The sequence below is a fragment of the Dioscorea cayenensis genome, chromosome 1, assembly GCF_009730915.1.
Source record: "Dioscorea cayenensis subsp. rotundata cultivar TDr96_F1 chromosome 1, TDr96_F1_v2_PseudoChromosome.rev07_lg8_w22 25.fasta, whole genome shotgun sequence".
NCBI lineage: Eukaryota > Viridiplantae > Streptophyta > Magnoliopsida > Dioscoreales > Dioscoreaceae > Dioscorea > Dioscorea cayenensis.
Window position 1 is genome coordinate 27,904,322 of NC_052471.1, and position 6,953 is coordinate 27,911,274.

Genomic DNA, 6,953 nt, shown 5'->3' on the forward strand with positions numbered 1-6,953 from the left:
ACTGCCGTTAAGATTTTTTGTTTTTTTAAAAACAAGGGAGACAATCTCCCGTTTTCAAATTTTTTTAATAAAAAAGTTGAAAACGGAAATTTTTTCCCATTTTTGCCCAATTTGCACATTTTTGGTAAATAATCCATAAACTGCGTAATTTTGTAATTTTTTCTTTCAATATTTAAAAAACCCCTCATTTTAGCATGAATATGCTTCAATATCTTGTCAAAACAATGATAACACTCTTAGACAAGTCTGTCTTAGACTCTTTCACTTTTGACTGGGGAGGGAGCGTTTTCGAATTTATTTATTTATTTATTTTACGAGATGTGGAAAAATTTTGTGTCAAAAGTATGCACATGTGTGCATGAGGTAAGATTCGAATCTATCTTATTAGCAGGACATGAATGTCCTACACATAGGACTCAGTGCTGAAAGACCAAAAAATCGTTGGTTTTTATTTATTTATTGATTAATATGGACAGATTATAGATCTATGGGATGAGAAAGCCAGGCATATATTTAAATCCGTATTGTCTAGATTAAAAAATAAATTTAGGAATATCAACTCATTTATTATATGGATGGTTAAAAACTAAATCTCATTCTCTAATAAACACCTCAAAATTATTTGAGGTATTCATTGATATCAATGAAACCTATAATTAATTAAAAAAGAGAGTAAATTTTAAGTTTTTTTATACCTTAAAATCTATTTGAGTTGGCATCATGTAATGCTATGACCATTAAAAAACTTTGAATATGTTTTTATGAAGCATATGGATTGGAAAGAGAAGCATATGACAATAAAGCTTCATGCATCCTTTGAATGGTTAGGGTTTTTCCACTCAGATCATCAAATCTAATAAGCAATATATTGACAAGACCTTTCACTGGCTTCAATTATAATGTTTGATCTCAACATTAATTGGGCACTGTTTCATGAACAGTTATTATAATTGCAACAAAATAAGAGTAATAAAAAAAAAGGAAGTGGAGCATTTAATAGCTTCTGGCATTTTGACCTAAATTTTCCCAACCATTGTTCTCACTATGAAATATGTTTAGAGTTTTTGCCTCTGTGTAGGGGTGTATTTGAGCCGAGTCATTTGTGAGCGGTTCAGTGTTCGGTTCGATAAGAACTCGTTTGTGTTCAACTAATATTGTAAACGAGCCAAGCTTGAACATCATTTTCAAGCTTGATTAATATACGAGCCAAGCTTGAGCAGCCGAAAGCTCGGCTCGTTTGGGCTCACGAATATTGCTCGTGAACAAGCTCGTTTGTAAGCTTAGTTGTGAGCTCATTTATCTATATATATATATATATATTAAGGTGTATATGTGACTATGTCGTTGTTGTCAATTTGAGTTACACATATAGGGCTCTTAACTACTATTCAAAGGCTTAGTTCGTTAAAAGCTCAGGTTAGCTAGTTCATTAAGTTAAATGAGCTCGTAAGATAAATGAGCCAAGTTGGAACACCACCAAGCTCGCCTCATTAAATCTTTTGAACAAATTGTATAATTAGAAGCTAGTTTATAGTATCATTTCCAATTTTATTTGTAACAATCATTAATATAACCATTCATAGTGTCATGAACAAGCTTATTTATTGGATCATTAATAATATCGAAAAAAATATTTATAGATAGTTACATCACAATGTTTATTTTGTTATTATTGTAATTATTTGTTGACTTATTTAATGAATATATTTTTTAACAAGCTTGAACTCAAACCTTAATGATTTAATAAAAAAGCTTAAATTATTCTTTTAATCCTCAAACTCAAATCGAGTTGGATCACACTTGATAATAATTCATTAAATAAGCTTTAAATAATACTTTACTAAATAAAAAAATAGAATATAAAAAAATAGTCAAGCCTTAATTAAGCTAATGAGCCAAAGTTAAGCTTCGAATTTTCTTAACAAGTTGAGCTCGAGCTTGAAGCTCGAAATAAACTTGATTAGAGCTCGAGCTCGGTTAAAATAGTAACGAGCCAAGCTTGAACATGAAAAATGAAGCTCGAAGAAAGCTCGGCTCGAGCTCAAGCTCGATTAAATAGTAACGAGCCAAGCTTGAATAAGGTAAAGCTCGGCTCGGCTCGGCTCGTTTACAGCCTCTATGTGTACTATAGAAGATTAGTTTATATATTACATGTTAGAAATATAGTATCACATCGGTTGTGTGATAGAAATGTAATGGGTTTATATGTAGGTATAAGGGTTGAGCCACTAAATCATGTTACAAATGTAATCTAACATTACATTTGCTATTTTATATAATTATATTTTTAGTATTAATTAGCGACAATTTTGCAAACCGACAACATCAGTATATCGTGGGTGTTGACACAAATAAAAACATAATTATCCAATCCACGTTCTTTCACCCTGTTGTAACACGCAGTGTTTGAGCAATAAGCCTGCATATACAATCGGGGATCCATTACTATTATTACGTCTAATGAAACTCAAATTTGAGATCTCTTAAATATCTAATTATACTCATTTTTATCAATAAAGATAATACCGTTAGAGTATGATCGAGTCCTCTGGTTAATGTCATTTTTTTTTTCCTGTTATTACTTTAAAGTTTAAATCTGTTTTTAAAAATGTATTGGTTTTGACCTTTATAATACACAAATTTATTTGTTTATAATGGTTCAGTTGATGTTTCGGATGACACAAGGCACATTATTTTGAAGATTATATCAGACAAGGAGACCAAATTAAATTAATGATTTTAGTTTAGAGACAAAAATGAATCGATTTTACTTGAGAGGCCAAGACAATTAATTACTGTTGGCATAAACCCATTGGCCTAAAACCAATAGAACAAACCAATGGATTATAATCCATTAGCCCAAATCCAACTCCTCTTAATCCATGGATCACCCAAACAATGGCTGGCTTAAACCATTAACCTAAACCATGAACTTAATCCATGGATTAGTGCCCATGTGTTTAAGGAAAATGGTGGTTTTAGTTGGCCTATATATATGTGAGCCTATTCTCATTCTAAAACATAACCTTGAGTGAAGAATCAAGTGAAGAAGTGAGAGTGAGAAGAAATTAGAGAGAGAAGAAAAAGTGTGGAAAAAAATATTTTGAGAGTTAGTCCAATCTCCCTAATATAAGAGAGAGTTCGGTTTTCTCCTCGTTATTAGAGAGTTTGTAACTCCTCGCAATTTTTCCCACTTAGTAAATTCTTCTATCTTTGCCCGTGGTTTTTTTACCCCTAATTGTTTAGGGTTTTTCCACGCAACATCTTTGTGTTCTTTATTTTTTTCCAAAGATTCCTTTTTATTTATTTTTACATCTGCATCGCTCTATTCGATCCTACATTTTACAACAAGTGGTATCAGAGCTAGATCTTGGTGTAATATATCTACTTATCGTATGCTCGCTGGTTGCCACTATTAGTGGATCCTCCACATCAAAAAATAAGTTGGATAATTATTCACCTTTTGAAAGACTCGACATCGCTCTGCAAAGCAATTTCTAATAGAACCAATGGCGGCAAAATATGAGATTGAAAAATTCAGCGTGAGTAATTTCTCACTGTGGAAGTCAAGATAAAGGCAATCTCGAGGAAGGACAACTCGCATGCGCCATCACCCGAAAAGACCACCGAGGTCAAAGATGATAAGTGGAATGAGATGGACGGGAACGCTGTTGTCGATCTTCATCTCGCACTCTGTCGATGGAGTTCTATCAAGCATAGCGGAGAAGAAGACGGCGAAAGAGATATGGGACCACCTCACTAAGTTGCAGACGAGGCCAAGTCACTCCACAACAAAAATTTTTCCTTAAAAGGAGACTCTATACTTTATGCGATGGCGTAATCTACTTCAGCCGACGGACACATGAATACACTGAACACTCTATTTTCCCAACTCACAACATTGGGACATAAAATAGAGTCAAGTGAACATGTAGAAATTCTACTCCAAAGTCTACCAGATTCATATGATAAATTCGCCGTCAACTTAACAAATAATGTCCCTACGGACAGCCTAGTTTTTTTGACAATATTGCATCACTGCTCGGAGGAAGAGAGTCACGCAAGAACAAGGAAGACAAGCTAGCAAGTTCACAACAAGCTGAGGCTTTGATGGTGACGAGAGGAAGACCAACGTAACGTGAATCTAGTGGGAGTTACAATCGTGGTAGATCAAAGTCGAGGAGTAAAAAGACTTTCAAGTGCTAAAAACCGCGGCAAGAAAGGTCACTGAAGAAGGATTGTTGGAGTCTAAATAAAAAGGATTCCAATCCTCAAGGGAATGTTGCAAAACACTTCGGATGATGGAGAAGTCATGGTGTGTGAAGAAGAACTACATCGTAAAAGATTTATCGATGTATGGCTTCTGATTCGACAGCCCACTTTTCACATGACCTCCGAAGAGAATGGTTCCATCGCATGAACCTATCTCCGGGGATCCGCAGTACAACAGTAACGATCAAGCTTTGAAGATCGCTGGCATTGGCACTATCAAACTCAAGATGTACGATGGCACGGTTCGGACCATACAAGAAGTCCGGCATGTGGAGGGCCTCAAGAAGAATTTGTTGTCTATAGGACAACTTGATGATCTTGGTTGCAAAAATCGAAGTTCAAAACAAGATCATGAAGATAATTCGAGGAGCGCTTGTATGCGTGAAGGGAGAAAAAGATAGTCGCAAATCTATACATGTCAAGGGAGAAACTTTACAAGAAGGAGAAGCTTCAGTTGCCACAAGTAGTCCAAGTGAAAGATGCACAATGATATGGCACAGGAAACTTGGACACATGTCAGGGCAAGGAATGAAGATTCTTGCATAAAGGAATCTACTTCAAGGTCTCACAAAGGTAACACTACCCTTTTGTGAACATTGCATCAGAAGCAAGCAAGATCGACTCAAGTTCAACACATCTAATTCTAGAAGCAAAGCAATTCTAGAATTGGTTCACTCGATGTGTGGCAAGCACCGCCACATCACTGGGAGGAGCAAATTACTTTGTATCATTTATCGATGACTATTCCAGGAGATGTTGGGTGTACCCTATCAAGAGGAAGGTCGATGTGTTTCAAGTCTTCAAATTTTTTACAAAGCGCGGATGGAACTTGAATCAAGCGAGAAGATGAAGTGTTTCGAGGACCCGATAATGGAGGAGAATATACTAGCAAAGAATTTGATGAATTCTACAAGCAAGAAGGCATCAAAAGGCAGTTCACTACAACATACACTCCTCAACAAAATGGAGTGGCAGAGTCGATGAACGAGACTCGCTGGAAAAAAACAAGAGCTATGTTGGGAGTCAGCAGCTTAGATAAGACGTCTCGCGTAGAGCCCAAGACCGCCTCGTTATGTGGTGAATCGGGCCCCATCAATCGCAATCGAGTTGAAGACACCGATGGAGATGTGGACCGGTAAGCCGCTTGATTATTCAAACCTTCATATATTTGGAAGTCCTCAGATATGTAATGTACAATACCCAAGAAACTACAAAACCGATCCAAAAATCCGAAAAATGTATGTTCTTAGGATATGCTGATGGTGTTAAGGGGTACCGCCTGTGGATCCCAACGCCCATAAGGTTGTAATCAGCTAGGATGTTATCTTCATAGAAGATAAAGAACAAGAGCAAGCAGATGGTGAAAGCACTTCAAAAAGAAAGCACGTAGACTACAACAATACGTAGAAAATGAAGTCAAGCTACACCAGAGCACGAGGTACAAGAATCAAATGAATCAAGTTCCGTGTTCGCGGTCAACTCGTACAAGAAAGGCACCAAGTTGGCATTCGACTATATTTTGAGGGTAATATCGCTTATCGTCTTCTAATCGAGGATGGAGAGCCATCAACTCTTCAAGAAGCACTCGAATAATTCGGGATGCATCTCAGCGGATGGCAAAGAATGGAAGAAGAAATTGAAGCTCTTCATAAAAATAGGACATGGGAATCGGTGTCGCCGCCACAAGGGCGAAAACCCATCGGGTAAATAAATGGGTCTACAAGATCAAACGTAATAGTGATGATCAAGTAGATCGTTATCGTGCTAGATTGGTGGTAAAAAGGATATGCCGTAAGGAAGGTATCGACTTCAACGAAATATTTTCACCGTGGTTCGACTCACAACAACCGAGTAGTCCCGGCGATGTGTGCTACATTTCGACTTAGCACTTGAGCAGTTAGATGTCAAGACTGCATTTCTTCATGGAGATCTTGAAGAAGAAATTTATATGCTCCAACCAAAAGGTTTTGAAGAAAAAGGTAAAGAGAACTTGGTTTCTGCAGTTGAACAAATCTCAGACGGTCTAAAGCGAGCGCCAAGATGTTGGTACAAGAGATTTGATTCCTTCATCATGAGCCTCGATACAGCAGATTCAATGCGGACCCTTGTGCATATGTCAAGAGGTTTCAAGAAGAAGATTTTTGTCTTCTTGTTGTCAGATAAGTCGATGTACATGTTGGTAGCAGCCCCAACAAAGATCGTATCCGTGGAGTCAAGGCACAATTGGCTAGGGAGTTTGAAAATGAAGGACTTGGGACCGGAAAACAAGATTCTAGGGATGCAAATTCACCGAGACGTAAATAATAGGAAGATTTGGCTTTCTGTAAGACTTATCTCAAAGAAGATCTCATGGCGGCTCAACATGCAAGATCAGAAGCCAATTTCTACCCCACTTCCCGTTAATTTCAAGTTATCCTCAAGTATGTGTCCCTAGCAAAGCAAGAAGAGAGGATGGAGATGTCTCGAAAAATCGTGATGCATCAGCGTGGAAGCCCTAATGTTTGCCATGATCCGCATAAGACCGCATACTGCATCATGCAGTGGGAGTGGTAAGCCCTGACATGGCGAATCCCCGGTCGAGAGCATTGAGTGTTGTTAAGAGGATTCTCGGATATGTCAAGGGAACCCTCGATGTTGCATTATGTTATGGGGGATCCGACTTTTCACCGCCAGCGGATATG